This window comes from Akebia trifoliata, chromosome 13 (assembly GCF_017979445.1).
Source record: "Akebia trifoliata isolate Shusen 1 chromosome 13, ASM1797944v1, whole genome shotgun sequence".
Lineage (NCBI taxonomy): Eukaryota > Viridiplantae > Streptophyta > Magnoliopsida > Ranunculales > Lardizabalaceae > Akebia > Akebia trifoliata.
The window spans coordinates 12,204,107-12,221,010 of NC_141387.1; positions in this window are offsets into that span (position 1 = coordinate 12,204,107).

Sequence of the window (16,904 nt, forward strand, 5' to 3'; positions counted from 1 at the left end):
GAGACCAAGAACGATGATGCCTCGTTGAGTTGATATTATGGTATTTATAATGTAACATGTGGAAATTGATACACGTTTTCAACAACTAGTTGTCCTTTGTTTTTACATTGAAGGATGCGTAAAGAAATGAAAGTTCGTTATTAAAAAATCTTTCCATGTCAACTGTTCGTTTGATATTAGAACTTTCCATTATTAAAAAAAATTAAAAAAATAAAAGTTCCATCGAAGGAGGCTGCGAAGTAATTATGAAATTGGTCAACTAAATTGAGGTCTAAGATGGCAACACATGGACTATTTGTTTTAGATTAAAAACAAATAGGGTGATTTAGAGACACCTCTCCATGTTTTGGTCAATATATAGATACCCTTGTTTTCAAAACGGTGACATGCCCCCTTGACCTAGGTTTCGTATTGGAGACTATCATAAAAGGACCTAAATGTCTTTGTCTTCATCAATCGCTGAGAAAGACCTTTAAATTCTTTCTCAAGTTGTTAACCTCTAGAGTAAGTCTCAACCTCATCTTCAATCCCACATCTTCAATTAATGTGTTCTTCCAATTTTTCTATTGAACAAGCTATACTTCTCTTTCATTGAAATCATGTTTTGTTGCTAGGATTTGAAGATTGAAAGAGATAGAATCTTAAGATTGAAGGATGACCCTAAAAATCTTTGATCTTCTAATGGTAAACCTCTAAAGTAAATTATTTTTAATGTATTTAATATTGTCTTCGATTCTTCATCATACTTCTTGTTTAAAACTCTTGATTTTCTATCCGAAAAATTTTCCATACACATTTTTTAAGAATAAATCCTATCAGGTTTGAACATTGAAAAAAATAGGAAGGTTGGATAAATTAAATAGGGAAGCGTCAAGCTTGACGGTAGAAAAATCAACAAGTGTTGAGTTCAAGGTTTTAATGTGAAATGCTCATATAATAACAGCGAAATGAAAACTCAGAACAAAAAGTTACACACTAATTTAGATCATCCAAGTTGAATATTAAACAGAACCTACTTTTGATCCAAACATCCATTTCACTATTATGATATATGTATTTCGGGTATCTTGTGATCATCTATCTAGTGGCAAGTTCGGCACTTGAAATATCAAAAGTGTTAAAATTGACAATTTAAAGTGGCAAGCTCGTTGGTTGTTGAAGCGTCAAGCGTTCCACTTGATAGACCTACACAAAATATCCGAAATGAAAAATATTTTTATTTTATTTTGCTAATCGAACTGAATAATATAATAATACCAAAATAGATACTCGGATAAAAGGTTACACTTTGATTAAGTCTATCTAATCTGGTTGGGATGAGGTAGAGAAAAGATAATTTAAATTCAAAGACTATCTATAAATTAATGATTTTAGGGAGTAGGGAGGGAAGTCGACGAGGAAGATCCCCCTGTTTCTCATGAAAAAAGGGTCCGAAGGAGCTTATCCATTAAACAAACCGTAACTTTTGATCCGTGTGTTTATTTAATAATTATGATTATACATGCATTATGGGTATTTTGCAAAGATCCATTCAGTGGAGTGTGGATAGTGCTAAGCGATAAGCTTGTCTCTTAAAATCTTTGAGTAATATGCTTTCTGATTTTTCAAGCTTCTACCTCGCTTCTAATAGATCTTCAGAGAATACTCGGCATGCAAGTGTAATAATAAACAACAAACATCAGGATCAAAAGGTACGTATTTATCTTTAAAATAATGAATTATATCTTTGTTCATTTCTCATTCATTGTCACAAATCATTGGAATGGATCGTAATCGTGGTTGAAAAATTCAGATAAGATAAAAGAGGCGTGAAAATTGTATTTTGGGCTTGTCAAAACCTTTCTTAAGGTGAAGGGCATTTACAACGAATTTTTTTTAAGAGAAAATACAAGTCGTCCCACATCTAGATGATGTCTTTGGATGAATTATTAGGTATCACAATTATTTACAAAGTCAATACAACATAAATAGTCCAAGTTGTAAAATTATTTATGTTCATTTCTTTTGGACAACTTGGCAACCATAATGGTCGGGGGTGGAGTTTCTTTCTAATATTTTCCTAGAAATACTCCCGTGACCATTTTTCTATGGAATACAAATTCTCTGCAATCAAACAGACCCTCATGGTTTTGAAATATAAAAATGCCAATCTTTGAATTGTTTGAAATATAAAAATGTGACCAATGCGCAAGAAAGAATATTCTAAGCAATATTTGTTGAATTGGATAACCACCCAACATGGACTATTGTATTAAGTTTGACAAGAAGTCTTACTTCTCCAGTAATTCATAAAATCTTATCGGTTTTTTAATATATATTTAAAAGTATTTCTTGATAACTTGGAGCACCTTCCATGTAGACCAAAGAATTGTTAGGGAGAGAGCGAAATTTATTAAGGGATGGAAACGTTAAAAATAAGTCAGATTTAGAATGATTCTACGATAGTTTGAAAAATCAAAATAAACATATTTTATGTTACTCTTTGACTCAGATAAACATATTAATTAATTTTTTAGTCGTGCTGGAGTAATATTGAAATAGACAACGTTTGGGACATTAGTGTGGACAGAATCTTAGAAGCTTCTTGTATAAACACATCCACGTCAGCAATGTCTGAAAAGAGGTCAATTTCAATGAAAAGCCTATATGGTTGTATAAACACATCCACGTCAGCAATGTCGGAAAAGGGGTCAATTTCAATTTTAGTTCAGCATTTTCCTTGTGGGACTGTTTTAGTGATGGTTCTAAGATCAATTTTGTTAGGGCTGTTCTAGTTCGTAACCTTCTACTTTCTCAAAAAGCAAAGAGCATTTTTCTTGGGTATTTTATTTATAAAAAAATAAAAACCGCACATTATTAAAATAATAACAATAATTTTTTTATTACACACGACTTTTTCAAACATTACTCATAAAACTGAGGTTTTATTAAGAAATAAGACTAGCCTGACTAACTTACTAAGATTTCAAATCTTACCAAAGGTCATTGGGAACACATGGATTACCAAGTGCTATAAATTTCATCAAAAAATTCCAATTCAAAATTTTTTTGGACAATAAATTTTTTTTTTTTTCTTAAATGTGCATTTATTATTAAATAAGAAGTCCGGCTAGCCTAACCAACTTAGTAAGATTTCAAATCTTACTAAGGGTCGTTGGGCCCATATGGATTACCAAATTGGCAATCTAACGCTACAGCCCTATAAATTTAATTTTAAAAAAAAAACTCATATTTAAATAATCAAATGATAAAAAATAATGAAAAAAAAATCAATTTTTGACTTCATCCAACCTGTAAAAATGGACGACTATCGATTCCTAAATTAAAAATTAAAATTCAACAGTAAAAGAATATTTTTTTAAAGAAAAATCAAAGTTCTTAGAATTCTATTCTCTACAACCATGTGGCATTGGATCATATATTTTGGATGTCAGAAGGTGATGCGGTCAGGAATTTCGTTATTCAGGTAAGTATTTTTCTTTCATTGGTGTAAATTGCGCTTTTAGACACCTTATTTTTGCCTAGGTAGAGTCTGAGAGCATTAAAAATCTTTCGAAAAATGAGTTTGACCCAAGGATTTTTTTTTAAAAAAGTTTAAAACCCAGCTTTCGAGAAGTCAGATGGACCAAAGAAGTCATTTTCAAAGAAAACTTTTATTTTGGCCGAACTTTACCTTCAGTCAGATCATATTTAATATTGGAATAACCTCACCCACTCCAAAAGCAATTTTTGGTATGGCCGAACCTAAGGGTCAACCAAGGTTAAAATTTTGCTTGGCTAAACCTTAGTTCTGCTAGAGTTGAACTTTGATTCAATTTGGTTTAGTTGAAACATAGGTTCAACCAAGTCTATTCGACAGTTAAGACCCATGTGTGTTCAAATTTTTTTAGGGAAAATGACCCCTTAACCCGCTTCTTAATAGTTTTTCCCTCAAGAAATCATTCTTTTTTTACTCTTTTACTCCTTTTCAACTCTCTAATAAATTCCACCACTTTGGTCTTTTCATAATTTCTCAAATCTCCTAACAAAGATTTTGTCTTACTTGGTCCTCACTCAAGGATAATTATCTCCTTAACTCAAGTTTTTTACGACTCATTAGAATGGATTCCCACTTCTACATTTCCCATATTCGTCAAAAGTCAAAGAGCTTTCATGGTATTCAATGTGATTTTACCAAGTTCAAAATCCTATGACTACTTTGTCCTCCCTAGAGAATTCTCTCAAATTTGTATCAATTGACGCTTGCACCCCTAATTTGTTGGATACTCTATCAAAGGAAGTAACCAAAGATATCAAAAACATATCATCTAATTACACTCTAGAAATTATTGGGCTTTTACTTATCTATGACTTGATCATCAAGATTAATGTAACCCATAAATTAGTGAAAAACCATCAAGGCCAAGGAAAGGAGGAGTAATTGTAATTTTTTGTGAAGGTTTTAATGAAGTTATTGAAAACTAGAAGATTTATAACTAATTTATCCCTAAGAGTCTCCTAAACTCCTATAAATATGAGATCCATTCAAGGCAAAAGAGTAAGAGCTCATTTGGTAATCGAAAATTTTACTTGAAAATCTCTTTAACCTATCTAGCCTCCCATTGTCAAAACTTCTTAAAACCCTTAGAAGAAAAATAAAAGAAGAAGAAGAAGAAGCAAAAAAAATAAGAATACCAATTTGGGGTTAAACCTTCTATTCCCCCATCTAATTTCTCACTTCTTACTACCTCCTTTCTTTAATTTTAAGCAATTTTTCTTCATTTACATGCTTTTTAGTTTAGTAATGTAGATTTACATTTCCTTAGTTAGAGACTTAGGGAGAGAGAGTAATCCCTCTTTGAGATAATCTCCCCCTCAATAATTTCTTTGAGAGCATTAGATTAGATTGCTTTACATTCTTTATTTTCATGTAATTTAAATTTTATAATATAGATTTTTTACTTTCTTTACTTTTCTTGTACTTTAAGTTTCCTAGAATGATAATTCTTTGTTCTATTTTTCAATAAATGGCAATATAGTTAGAAAGGAAACCATCTTAGGAGGTAGGTAATCTTCTCTTGCTAAGTCCATCCCATTCATACACTTTGCACACATCTACTTTTAAAATGACTACAAGTTAAGATGTAGGCCTTCATAGACTTATATCCAATCATTAGAACCAACAAAAACAGTCCAAAAATAGATAAAATCTCATGCATGTAGTTTTGATTCATATATGGTGCGGTTTAAATCATTATACTCACCAAAAGATCAAACCAATAAACAAAGTCTCTTAATGGAGCACAAAAGTTAGTTTTGAAGCTTTGAGACCCCAAATGATAAAATCCGTGTAGATTTCCATCAAAGTCTCAAAAGTTTACAAAAAATCCAACAAACATCTACTTCTAGTAGTGGCTTGCTCATTGTCTTAATTTGCTCATTTTTCAAATTAAAACTGTAAGCAATTTTCTTAACTATTCTCTATAATTTCCTCTACTCTCAAAACTTTAAAATGAGTCTTTAATTTCACATTTAGTCAATCAATTGGCAACCTTAGGATGGGAGGGATAAGGTGCCTAACACTTTCCTTATCACTCAACCAAACCTTCATACTTTAATTTCTAGGTAGACATTTTCCTCTTATCCTTTGGATATGTGTATCAGCACAAATAAAGAAAAAAAATTTAAAACTTTTTTGTAATGTCCATTTATACTTTAATTGAATGGTGGCGACTCTTATACCCGTGTAGATGAGCTTAAACCTTCCTAAAGGTTTTGAAGCCCATGTATCTATAGGGCTTAGACTCATGTCTCAGTTGATTTGACACGTTGCAAAATAATTTTGAGGTCATGTTATCCATGTGAACTGCCATGTTGGTAAAATAACGTGTCTGGTACCTAACACATTTCGTACCTAACCTTGCATCACTTTCTATTAAAAGACAAAAGCATTATTTCTAGTAAATAATCGTCTCAATGTTTGTTAAATAGTCTTTCAGTCTCATACAAGTTACAAGATACCCTATCATTTTGTTTCCTTTTTTTTTTTAATCTAAGTTTGATTCCCAAATGATTTTTTTCCCTTGGATTCATTATTTTTTATCATGAACTTCTATTGAACTATTTTTTGTTGATCAATAAGGATGAAAGTTTCTAAAATTGTTTTAACTGAAGGGGAAGAAGAGTTGAGAACTACAACATTCTCCTCTAGTTATTTTTTTATATCCTCTATCATCAATAATAATGTGAGCACCAATGATGGCTCTAGAACCTTTTAGTTGTTAATAAAATACTTGTATTGTTCCTCCTTTCACTTATATTTTGTCATCTCTCTAGTATTGAAAGTGTGCATATTCACCTTCACCATCTTAATGCATTTTATTTTGAGTCACGCTAACTTACTTAGCTCTTTCAAGCTTCATCCTTATTTCTTGCTCTCTTTTTTTCTCATCCATATCAATGAGGATTCACTATTTGAGTGGGTATTTAATAGGATTCTATTCTTGATTTGACAAGTGTAATGGTTCTGATGTACCAACAACATTTATCACAAAAATGTTCATATTTTGATGTGAGTTCACAACTACATTTTAAAATGTGACTTGTTCTCTTTGGTTTTCTGCTTTGTTGGTTCTCTTCAAATATTATAAAATTTGTATTATGTTATCCTCCCGCTAATGTATTACTAAAGAAATAATAAATGTTGTCAGTTATTTTATTTTGCATAAAAGGATGAGCAAATTCTCATTTTCGTTTTATGTTGATAACAGATGGATTTTCGTTCAAAGTGAAAATCTCATTCATAACCTTTGTCATAGGGAAGCATATACTTCTTTGAATGGTGAAATTAAATAGTTCTAATTATTAATTTTATTATTGGTGCAGTGCTCTTTATTAATGAAACTTTGAGCATGCATTTACTAGTAAAATTGTGCAACCACTTCATGAAATCTTTGGAATGTAGGAACTTTTGATAAGTTTGTCTTTGTCATGAGAAATGCTTACTCAAAATATTTCTCTCTGTGGATAGCCTGGTGTTAGTCTATGGGTTGATCTAGTAAAGGGGTGTTTTGAATTAAGTTTCGGTTGAAAAGGAAAGATTTGGTAATAATATCTTTGAATATTAAGATTTTTGTTAGATGTATTAGCTGTAAATAAAATAATTAGTCAATGCTATAAATTAGGAAATTAGTTGGGCCAACTAGCTGTTGAAAATGTTAATTTTGTGCTTATATTCTCTCCTATAGGAGAACCAATGTAAACTTGTGAGAGAAGTATGCTAATACAAAAAAATTTATTCCATATTTTCATCCCTTTCAAGTTCAGATGGTATTAGAGCCTTCATTAAAAAAAGTTTTTTTTTCTCCATAGTTTCTTTGTTAATCAGCCATGTTTAACGTTTCCTCCAAGTCAATCCCGTTTCTCACAATCCAACCAACCAACTCTGCTCAAATCACCACTATTCACCTTAATAGTGACAATTATTTATGGTGGTCTCAATCCATTCGGATGTACATCGAAGGACGGGAAAAGATGGGGTACCTGACGAGAGACAAAAAGGCACCAGCACTAGAGGACCCAACATTTGTAACTTGGGATGCAGAAAATTCAATGGTGATGACTTGGCTCATGAACTCTATGGACGAGGATATTAGCTCCAACTATATGTGCTAATCCACACCTAAAGAACTATGGGACAATGTGAATCAGATGTACTCTGATTTGGAAATTCATTCTTAGGTCTATGAATTGACTTTGAAACTTAGTGAAATTAGACAAAGGGAAGACTCAGTCACCAAATATTTCAATTCATTGAAGCGCCTTAAGCAAGATTTGGATATGTTCAATGATTATGAATGAAAATCTATTGAAGTTGTCAATCACAACAAACGGACCATGGAGGCTCATTGCATTTACAAATTCCTTGTTGGGCTCAACGTGGAATCTGATGAAGTACGGGGACAGATCATTGGTAGGACTCCACTTCTTTCAATTGGTAAGGTGTTTGTTGAGGTTCGAAGAGAAGAGAGTCGCAGATATGTAATATTGGGGAAGAAGACTACTAGCAGGCTTATTGAGAGTTCTACCCTTGTTGTTGTCGAGGCTACTGCTAATAAAGCAGTCAATTTTTAGTGAAAACCTGAAGAGAAGCCACGAGTCCGGTGCGACTACTGCAACAAACCGCGCCATACTTGAAAGACCTGTTGGAAAATCCATGGAAAACCAACGAATTGGAAAAACAGCAAGACTAGTGTCAGAAACAATCGTGCATATCCCACCTCTAATGAAGCTGTGACAAATCTCTTCAACAAAGAGCAGATGGATAACCTTCTGAAACTGCTGAAATCTAATTCCTCATCTGGTATTCCTAATGTTTTTCTTGTACAAACAGGTAGTGCACCTAATGCCCTTTCTTGTTGTTCAAATTCTATTCCATGGATCATCGATTTTGGAGTTACTAATCATATGACCAGCATTTCCAATCTTTTTAGCACTTACTTGCTATGTATTGGCCTTGAAAAAATTAGAATTGCAGATGGTAGTTTCTCACCCATTACAAGAAAAGGTTTGATAAAATTATTTGAGAAAATAGATCTTAAATCTATTCTCCATGTCCCTAAACTAGCCTATAACCTTTTCTGTGAGTAAACTAACTAAAGAATCTAATTGCCATGTAATTTTCTGTGATTCTTACTGCGAATTTCATGATTGGAGTTCGAGGAAGAAGATTGGCAGTGCTAAGATGATAGATGGATTTTACTACTTTGATGGTGACTTCTCTAATAATAAAAAGGATCAGGGTCTTAGTAGTGTCAGTTCTAATTTTGTTTATGAACAAATAATGCTTTAGCACTTAACACAAGGACATCCTAGTTTTCCATATCTTAAACTTTGTTTCCTACTTTATTTAAGGGTTTGGATTGTTTATCGTTCTATTGTGAAAGTTGTCGCTTATCTAAGAGTCATCCTATTACTTATTTGCTAAAACCTTACACTTCTTCAAAACCATGTATTTAATACATAGTGATGTTTTGGGACCTTCAAGAGTCACTATTATCTCTAGGAAAAAATGGTTTGCTACTTTTATAGATGATCATACCCGTTTGTTTTGGGTTTATTTGATGAATGAAAAGTCTGAGGTGGAAAAACTTTTTAAGGAATTTTACATGATGGTTGAAACTCAGTTTCAAACAAAAATTAGTATTCTTCATACCAATAATGGAATGAGTATTTTAATGAACTTTTGGAAGTTTTTTGAAGGAAAAGGGGATACATCATTAGTTTACTTATGTGGATACCCCTCAACAAAACGGAATTGCTGAAAGAAAAAATAAGCATTTAATTGAAGTGACTCGTGCTTTAATATTTTCAATGAATGTTTCAAAATATCTTTGGGGAGAAGTTGTTTTAACAGCCTCTTATCTAATTAACAAAATGCCTACACGTTTTTTAAAATATAACACGCCATTAGAATCTTTTCAAAAAAAAATTCCCTTATCAAGGATGTACTTGTAGACACCCCATTTTTGCATCCGCCTGACTTGGCGATCCGTCACCCAGTTGCTGTGGATTCCTAATGATGAGCACAAATAACTTGAAAGTTTATGAGAAGTCTCCTTCCAATTCCTTCTACCTTCTAATTTATTCTTCTTTCTCTTTGCCACACGACATAGAATTACGCACGCTTAGGATCGCTACACCATACACTCAACTTAGCAAGTACGTACACTTAGGCTCGCCACACATTAGGACAACTTAGAAACCTCGCTACACTAGGAAAACATGATCTCGAGACTTAGAAATAATCACGTTGCGATTGAAAGAATCTTCAAGCAAAAATTCACCTAAATGGACAAAAATTTTAAAAATGACAAAAATACCCCTCATGAATTTCGGACCTCAAAAAGTCTCGAAAGTACCTCCATTGCATTCAAAATGGGATTTGAGTTTAACGGGACTCAAATCATTGAAATCAGAGAAATGTAGGAAAAATCATGAACATGACCGTAATGCCCCTCGATGTCCAACTCATAGAAACCTTGACGCTTAGAAAAACACAATTAAAGAATTAAAACGACTTCAATAAAAATCTCGAATAATCAAATTAATTTAAAATTTAAAATTTAAATCAATTAAAATTTACAATCAAATAAATTTTTTTCAAATTTGCAAATAACCATTAAACTAAAATTAGAGTTTAATCGACAACTTAAAATTTACGATCAACTTGAAATTCAAATTAAAATTCAAAATTAAATCAAAAATAAACTTTAAAATCAAATTAAAGATCAATTAACCAATCCGACTTAAAATTCTATCAAAACCCAACTAAAGCCAATCAACAAATTAAAAAATCAAAATTCAAGCTCAATCGATCAATCAATATCCAAATCAAAACTCTAATTAACCAATCAACATGTAAATTAAAAGCGATCAACCAACCAAAAATAAAATTGACTAATCAACATTCAAATTAAATCAACCAATCAACTTGAAATTAAAATCCAAATCAATCAATCAACGTTCAAATTGAAATTAAAACAAACTAGCCAACGAATCAATCCAACCGATAAACTTAAACTACAAACCTATGCGATGCGTGGCATCGCCCCCTCTAAGAAGCTCAAAAATTAGAAGTAAAATCTCTACCTTCCTAGGTTCAGTCAACAAAGTTAGCAAGAGTAAAAAATCAAATCAAATCAAATAAAAAAAAAAAGAAACAAATAAAAGAAAGAGAAAAAATAGAGGATAAAAAGAATAGAAACATTTTCTCTATAAAAGAGCCATACGTCCTCTTGAAGAGGGAGGCTTTTCTTTTGGAGAAAAAAAGGCCTGACAGACAAAAGAGGAAGAGCTGACGTTTTTTGGACAATAACCAAAGAAAAAAAAAGAGAGAAAAGAAAGAAGAAAAGGAAAAAAAAGAGGGACCCCATTGGTTTTCATCTTCTCCAACCGTTTCAGTCCACTGCTGCCCCTTCTTCTTCCTAGAAAAATCTGCAACACCACAGCCCCTTGCAGCCCCCAAACTCCCTCCAACAGCATCCCCTTGCTGTCCCATTCACGTTCTCCCTTTCTTGGACTGTTGGCAGCCCCAAACCACAGCTCTGCTTCACCATTAATAGCCCCAAATAGCACCCCCTTGCTGTCCCATTAGTTGTCCCTTTCTTGGACTATTGGCAGCCCCAAACCACAGCTCTTCTTCACCATTAACAACCCCAAACAGCACCCCATTGTTGTCTAATTCACGTCCTCTCAGCCATTACGTAGCACCATCTCCATTGTCTCTACTGCACCAACGCTCTCGCCATTACATCATCTACAGCAGCCATGCTGCCATAATCTCTCTCACAGCAACAGCTATACCAGCGCCCTAACTGTAACAACCCTTAAGCTGTCCTCTTCTGCTCCAGCACAGCCAATAACCACTCTTTTTGCTCTCTTTGATGCCCCGAATGCCCTTCATTGGCAGCCCCGTGTCAGTCCAAAACCAACCCCAATCATCGCTCCTTATCCCTCCAACATAGCCTCCATTAGCAGCACAGCAGCCCCATTGTAATAGCCTTGCCTTCCACCTCTTAAACGACCCCAACAACACACCCCTCTTCGTCATTTTTCTTCTATGAGCGCTTCAGAACGCAGCCACTGTTTACTTTTCACTTCGCCTTGACATTCTCAACAGCAGCAATAAACATTCTGAAGGAACCATAGCCAGCCACCACTCCACCATTGAGGTAAGTTTGATGTAATTTCAATTTTTTTTTTATTCTCCTTCTCATGATGTGCTCTTCCTCATTTTATTTTATTTTATATCATATTAGAGTTTCCCATTGTTTTAGAATAATGATTATCATGAAGCTTAGGGTATAGGAAGTTTGGTCTCTTATGGGTTGTTCTCGTATTAATAGGATTAGGAATTATTATTATTTTTATTATTTTTTTTGAAATTCTTGGTCACCACGGTTAAGTCGATTTTTATACGATGAAATTATGCTTATTTGAATCTTTTTGATAGTTTTCATGTTTAGAAACGGATATTAATCATTTAAATTAATGAATTGTGATGAATGATGCTATGCAATGAGTTACTCATGAAATTGATGAATATTCCAAACGAACTTTTTGTAAATTTGAAAGTTGGCATATATCTCTCTCTTGTTGATTTTGGGATTTTGCTTATGTGAGTGATCTGTCAATCTAGAAATGTCAATAATCTGAAAATTCACATATTGCATGTGTGTTGAAATTTTCTACTCAAATTTGTAATATTCTATCCCGAAAATTCCATGTTCATATTCTCTATTTCGGAAAGTTCGTGATCACAAGTTTACATCTTGTGAGAGGGTTAATATTTGGTGCTTTCTAATACGAAATTTCATATTTTACAATTGTAAGAAAGTCCATATTTAGAAATTTCACATTTTTGATAATTATCCAATTCAGTAATTTTGCACTCTATTTTCTAGAAGTTCCATGTGGATTTGTAATTTACTAATTGAGAAATCTCATGAGTTACCAATTTGGAAATTTTAATTTAGAAAATTTTTGCGAACTTCTGTTGTTATTGATTCAAATAATATTTGCATGAGGATTTACAGTTAGCTTCAGATCATAGATTATAGAAGGCTTTTTCAAATATTTTTCTTTTGTGCGGAATTCGAGAATTATATGATATTTGGATAATATTGGCCTTAAGATTCGTTTAGCATAGTTGATATAGTTTGATAATGATAGTGATGATGATCGGACCATAATCTTGACTTTAGTCTCTACCCGTTGACCGTAGGATAGTTTGGATCGTAGTAGAGACCGATCATCTCGATTGGGCGGGTTCGGTGCCTAACACCTTCCAAAATCCGTAATCTGACCCCTTATCCATTTTTCTAATCTGTAGACCGACCCTATCCATTTCGGAGTCATCTATGGTTCCTAGACCTAAACTAGGTGGCGACTCCTTATTCCCTAAAAGTCCCCCATTTACAAATCGGACCTTTATCCACAATTTGGTGGAAAATAGGTCGTGGCGATTTCAGTACTCGAATTTACCTCTCAAGGTTTTTGGTTGCATTGATTTTGTTCATATACCCAATAATACTCGGTCCAAACTTGATCCTCGGGCTGAAAAATGTGTTTTTATAGAGTATGCTTATAATAAAAAGGGATATAAGTGCTATGATCCCCAAACAAGAAAATTTTATGTGAGTATAGATGTCTCTTTCTTTGAAAAATAAAACCTATTTTCACAAAAATTAACTTTAGGGGGAGAATGAGGTGATGGAAGAAAAATTTTATGATGTGATGGAAGAAAATATTTGGGATTTATCTCCTACTCTTTTACCAAATATGATTTTGGCTACTTCATCTCATTCTTATCATCATATTGTTATTCCCGATATTCAAAGTCAAGAACAATGTGATAGAATCAATGAAAACAATGAAGGGAATCCTAGTCATATAGTGCCGAACATTACTATATCTGAAACAGGGGGAGATCACTACAACTGGGTCCAACAAATCCCAATACTGAGCATCTGGTTTATACTCGGAGAAAACCTCATCAAAGAGTCAAAGTCAGCCTATTCCTCTTAGAAATGATCAATCTTGACCTTCAGGAATTGGACCTCCAGATATCACAAATAGATTTGTTCCTAACTCATCTTCAATTCATGTTACTTCTCTTAATGAAAAAACCATCAAACCTTGATATACCTATAGCTATTAGGAAAGGAACCCTAACTTGCACCAAATATCCCATTGCCAAATACCTTTCTTATGAAAAACTCTCTCATACTCATAGGACTTTCACTTCAAAAATCTCATACTATTTGTCTCGAGAAACATTCAGGAAGCTCTTCATGATCCAAATTGGAAATTAATTGTGATGGAAGAGATAAATAATTTTAGAAGAAGTGATACTTAGGAGATAGTTGATTTACCTAAGGAGAAAAGAATAGTAAGCTGCAAAACTAGTAATGTAGAGATGTAAGATTAAAAGAAGTTAAAATGTAAAGTTAATGGTAGCATAGAGAGGTATAAGGCAAGACTAGTAGCAAAAGGGTTTACCCAGACCTATGGGATTGATTATCAGGAAACCTTTGCTCATATAGCTAAAATAAACTCAACCAGAATCTTATTATCTTTAGTTGTAAATTTCAACTGGCCATTACACCAATTAGATGTAAAAAATACTTTTTTAAATGGATATCTTGAGGAGGAGGTCTTTATGAGTCTACCACCTGGGTTTGAGGGAAAATTGGGATCAAACAAAGTCTATAAACTAAAAAAGTCTTTATATAGTCTCAAACAGTCCCCTAGAGCTTGGTTTGAGAGATTTGAGAAAGTTGTGGCTACTGTCATAGCCAAACTGACCATATCATGTTCTACAAACACAATAGAAAAGGCAAAGTTACAATCTTAATTGTCTATGTGGATGATATAATCTTGATAGGTAATGACAATCAAGAATTGGAGAAACTTAAAAAGACACTTGTAGCTAACTACGAGATCAAAGTTTGGGTGCATTAAAATACTTTCTTGGAATGGAGTTTGCTAGATCCAAAGAAGATATATTTTTTAATTAACGTAAATATGTTTTTGATTTACTTGATGAGACAGGTCTGCTAGAATGTAAACCAGCCGAGACACCCATTGGGCCCAACCTTAAGCTACAACCTTCAAAAAATGAAGAAGTTCTGAATAGAGAGCAATATCAAAGACTTGTTGGACGACTGATCTACTTGTCACATACATGTCTAGATATAGTATTTGTAGTCAACATGGTTAGCCAGTTTATGCAATCACCTGGACAAGAACACTTTGATGCAGTTTATAGAATTCTCAGATACATAAAGGGGACCCTTAGAAGAGGTTTACTATATAAAAACCATGGGCATTTGCAAGTTGAAGCCTATACTGATGCGGATTGGACTAGGAGTGCTATTGATAGATAGTCAACTTCCAGTTGTTACACGTTCGTTGGAGGCAACCTTGTCACTTGGCGGAGTAAAAAATAGAATGTGCTAGCAAGAATCAACGTAGAGGCCAAGTTTAGATCTGTTGCTCATGGAATTTGTGAGGTGTTGTGGATTAAGAGACTATTAGAAGAGTTGAAGACCTCTAATCTGTTACCTATGAAAGTGTACTGTAACAATAAAGCTACGATTTCGATCGCTCACAATCCAGTGCTTCATGACAGAACAAAGCACATGGAAGTAGACAAACACTTCATCAAGAAAAAACTCGAAAATGAATTGATCTGTATGCCATACATTCCGACTACCAACCAAGTTGCAGATGTGCTTACAAGGGACTTCTTACAAGACAATTTGATTAACTAATTAGCAAGCTGGCTATGGAGGATATCTTCTAACCAACTTGAGAGGGAATGTTGAGAAGGAAAGATTGGTAGTAATATCATTGAATATTAGGAGTTTTGTTATATGCATTTACTGTAAATAGAATAATTAGTCAACGTTGTAAATTAGAAAATTAGTTGGGCTAGCTAGCTGTTGAAAATGTTGATTTTGTGCTAATCAATTTTTTGATTTCGTACTTATATTCTCTCTTATAAGGACCAATGTAAACTTGTGAGAGAAGTGTTCCAATACAAAAAAATTTATTCCATATTTTTGTCTCTTTCAAGTTCAGAGTTTCCATATGAGTGATTGAATTAAAAGTTTTGACTCTTTGGAATGAAATTAATTGTTTGATTTAGAGTTGACAACTTTTTTGGTTGATGGGGACGAGTGAAATCCCTTCTACTCCATCCATATATTGAGTGTATTTCTCACATCCATATAGAAGCATATTTGGACACCGACAAATTTGCTTAATTTGGAGTTAATGTTTCTTCCTTAAAACAAAAAATTATACTTAAATATTTGTGAAATTTATATCGTTTGAGAAAGATTTTGTGCTTCTTTTGTTGCATATATTATGGCTTTCCATATCTTTTAAAGTGACTGTTCATAGTATATCAATTATTAAGTTACCCTCTCCCCCCCCAATTGTTTTTTATTCAAATGCGTTTATTTCTATTTTTTTTTCACTCATCCATCTCAACACCATTTTCTCTGCAACATAATGTTAATGGTATATAAATATATAGATTTGGTAGATAGTGTAGTAAGTGTTGTATATTCATATATTTATAATAATTAAATTGGTCTAAGAAAGGGATAACATTATTGGACTTCATACATCCCAAGTAGGCTTAGCTAAGTGTATTAGAAGGGTAAGTAAAAAATGTTAAATTACTTACTTTAACATTTCAATTAAGAGTAAAACCCTGCTTCAGATACAAATCAAATCTCTTCAATGTCTTCTCTAAGGACAATATAATGCAAACCAAGTGATTCATAAGCTATATTAACCAAGATGGAGATAAGAAAATGAATGTCACATTTCCTCCTCCATCATTCATCGAGTAACTAAATTTTTGAGTTATGAATCTCAAATGAACAATAAAAAGTGGAAGTAACTCTTGCTATCAAAAGGTCTTCTTTTTAGATTTTCAATTTCTCTACCACTACCCATTGTCGCAGCTCTACATGCTAGAGTAATCCTTTTGACATTACTTTGCAATGTATGTTTTCCATGATAATTGTGATCCTTTTTTTTTTTTTTTTTTTTGTAGTTGTGAACTTTGTTTTTGGTAAGATTACTCTATGTGGCTCTATGAATTGATCTGTTCCGTATGTAGAAAAATATATGGTTTGATATACTAGGATATATTTGTTAAAAATAGGTGTTTGACATATGAGTAGAACATGATGTCCACTATGGAAATCTTTGGAAATAGTGACCTTTTGTTACACAAGTCTACATTGACATATTAATGCATACAACTTTTGCTGCTCACTACTTCGCAACTAACCATCATTTTGAATGAAATGATCGTTTCTTTTCTATTAAAAAAACAAGTTCTT